Raw genomic sequence first — 3,882 nt, 5'->3', positions numbered from 1 at the left:
TACTAGGGTGCTTCAAAAAAATTTTTTTAATTTTTTTTCAACTCTTACCCTCTCAAATGTTAGAGATTGTCAAACAAAAAATCCTCCCTCAAGCCAGTCGCTGTAGCTTAACTCTAAGGGGTCGGTATTTTTTTTTTAGGTTCCCATACATTTTACATAGGAATTTTCGTTTTTTCATTCAAACTAAAATTTCACCAACTAATTTTCGTTTCTCAAAAATAACCATCACATATGCAGAAAGTTCACTTTTCAATAAAAAGACAGAAAAAATGTAAAAATCGCTCTGAAAAATATACAAGTACAACCTGAAAGAGGTGAGTTTCAACAAATTTCTACGGGTTATGTAAAATTACAATTGATGATGTCTTCTGCAGAGGATTTAAAATATGTTCACGTCAACTGGTCCATGAAAATTTCGAAAAATCTCCGATTTTGAAAATTAGCTGTTCATTTGCAAGGGGTCCAAATGCTGTTTTTGTTAAAGTTATTGAAGATTGAAATTTAGATCACGATAAAATTGTAAAATTATTTTTCCATAAATTACTGGTTATCTAAATATCGATGAAATTTTGTGAAGTCAAAGCAAAAGGTTGGTGCTATATTATATTATATACTAAATATTTTTTTGCTGACTATTTCTTTAAATTTTAATATTTTACATAATTTTTTGTTAAACAATTGAAATTTTTTAAGTGTTCTTCACGCTAAAAAAATTGAAAGATATGTGACACAACGCGGAAAATATTCACTTTTAATAATCTGCAAAAAATTTTTTTTTTGTTCATTCATACCATTCCAAACATATTGAATTTTTTGTCCGTCTACCGCAGTGGGCTTATGCTTTTCTTGCGGCTCAGATGTTGCGAACTTACGAGCGAACTGCGAACATTTAGTTGTAGTTTGACTCCATAAATGTAGTTTGACAGTATAAAGGCATAAAATTTACTTTTAAACTAACGAAAGAGCAAATAATATCGAAAATGTGAAAATATCAACAAATTAAAGTGATAATTTATTACTATTCAATCATCTACCCATGTGTCAGTTTTCGGTTTCGGACCCGACGAATCGAAAATTAGTTTCGGTTGAAGAACTCTAACTTTTTTTTCAAATTATTGGGCACGACGATCATCATTTAAGACAATTAACAGATAACCATATGTCTACTGGGCTATGTATGTTAAGAGACTCCATAACAACCGATAAATGTTACAAGTAAAAAGTCCCTGATATAATAAATATTTAGGTAATAAGAAGATATTAATCACAATTGTCAAATGAGATCACGCAATGTGCCAAGGGAAGCTCATCATCATTCACAGACAGCATTTTCGAGTGTTAAAATAACGACTTTTCATTACAAAACTTAAAGCTGTTAAGTAATACTTTGCTTAATTTAGGTTGACTAAAAAAACAGCTTCTAGCTAATACGAGTACGTTGATAACACAGGCCAACACTCAATTTGCTTCTTTGAATTTATCAACTGATTAATGCGAATTTTTTTTCCGGTCATAAGTTAAGTGGAGGGTATAAAAAAGCTATATCATGAAAACTAGAGCTGATAGAGACAAACTGATTACAGATTTGAATTCATAAATTCAAAAAAGCATTTTTTTTTTTAATTTTGTCAGTATAAAAAAATCTTTCTTTTTCAAGGATTTAGAAAATAATTTTGAATTATGCAATTTTTTTTGTAAATTACACATTTGACGCAGTAAAATATCAATTAAAATAGCAAAAATCAGTAAGCTAGGGGACATTTTCAGTTACTTAGTATATAAATTTAGATCGTAAAAAATTTCCTGGTGAAACATACGAAAATTATTAGATATGATCTCTAGATCGGAAGTTCCAATAATTGTACCTTACCATGTCACTAAAGAACTAAGAAAGACAAAAAATACCATACATTCGTTCGAATGTATAAAAACAGGGGAACCCCTGCTCGTTTTTTTAAATACATTAAAACACTAAAATTTTCCTATTTTTATCTTTTCGGTAATTGCAAGCACGTGCATTTACTAACTTTACCACAGCGAAAAAGAAAGTACCGTTTTATAAGTGATGCCAATACATAAAAAACCAGAGAATTTTAAAATTGAAAAATACGGAGTGTGACAGTGCTACTACATCATACTAAAAAGGGAAAAATTAATTTTCCTATGTTTTGTACCCTCTAAAAGGGTTTGTAACATATCTGTCACATGATGCATAAAGGGTTAAGAAAATATTTAGTGGAAAAGTCCAGGTAAGTTCACTATTATGTGTAATTTCTATAAGATAATAGGAAAAATGTTCACTAATACAATATACATATAGTGAAGTTTAGGTTTGTACCATTTCTGTAACATTGAGTAATAAGGGTCACTAAAAATTTGTCTGTGTTGATTTCTTATACAAAATTCTTGAAGAGTTGATGAATTATGAAAGTAGTGAAGATGGGTTCGAAACTGACGATAATAGCGTTACAGATCCCGATTTTGATCCTGATGGCGATATAAGTTCAGACTTTGAACTCGATTGTGAGCAAAATGACGTTCTTTTGGAAAACGAAAGGGAAGATATTGACGTTCGCTTAGAGGAATCAGCCATGCCTACAAATGCCACTCAGAAAGGATCGTCACATCGCCCTAAACCAAAAATGAATGTAGTCTGGAAGAAAAAGAATATTGAACTAAACGAACATCAAATACGTTTCACTGGAAAGGAAGAACTGCCTGCTGATATTTTGGATTTGGAAACACCCATACAGTTTTTCCTAAAAATATTTCCTCTTGAATTAATCAAAGATATTGCGCAACAAACTAACCTATACATAAGGGAAAAGGATCCCAACAATAGTTTCCATGTATCCGAAATCGACGTTCAACAATTTATTGGGATAACATACATGATGTCTGGTGCACCTCCCGAGAGTGACGAAACATTGAAATAACGAAATCGGTACACCTTTCATAAAGGAAACATTGGCAGCGAATAAGTTTGAAAAATTGAGATAATGTATTCACTTTAATGACAATTCTAAGATGCTTTCTCGTGATCATCCCCAAGCTGATAGAGTTTTTAAAATTCGACCAATATTGGCAAAACTAAACGAAACTTGCAAAAAAATTCCGCTACAAAGTCAGCTATGTGTAGATGAGCAAATTTGCTCCACCAAAGCTCGACATAACCTAAAACGATATAACCCTAAAAAGCCGAAGAAATGGGGATTTAAAATATTTGTACTTTGCGACACTAACGGATTCGCGTATAGTTTTGAAGTGGAATCTGGAACTGAAAATATTTTGAAACCCGGAGAACCAGATTTAGGTGCTGCTTCAAATTTTGTCATGAGACTGGCCAGAAATATTCCAAAGAACCAAAACTATAAACTTTATTTCGCCAACTATTTCACGTCATTGTCACTTATAGAATACTTGGCCAAGGAAGGAATTCTTAGTTTAGGAACAATACGACGAAATAGGATACCTGACTGTAAATTGCCAACAGATAAGGATATTTCGAAAAAGAGCCGTGGTCACAGCGTAGAATATGTTGGAAATGTGCGAGGAATAGATATAGCCACCGTTGTCTGGAAAGACAACAAAAGTGTAACTCTTGCTTCTAATTTCGCTGGTGAGCTACCGAAGTCCACAGTATGCCGCTATGATAGCGAGTATAATCGGCACATGGGTGGGGTTGATCTCATTGACAGCATCATGGGCCGCTATAAGATATTGCTAAGAAGCAAGCGATGGCACGTTCGTCTACTTTATCACTTTTTAGACCTTGCAATGTCTAATGCTTGGCTCTTATACAAAAGAGCTCATAAAGAAAAAAAATTAGAGGGCAATCAGTTGTCATCTGCTGATTTTCGTTTAGAAGTTGCCACGGTGTTG

The sequence above is a fragment of the Bactrocera dorsalis genome, chromosome 1 (assembly GCF_023373825.1).
Source record: "Bactrocera dorsalis isolate Fly_Bdor chromosome 1, ASM2337382v1, whole genome shotgun sequence".
Taxonomy (NCBI): Eukaryota; Metazoa; Arthropoda; class Insecta; order Diptera; family Tephritidae; genus Bactrocera; species Bactrocera dorsalis.
Note: the sequence above shows the minus strand (reverse complement) of the source record.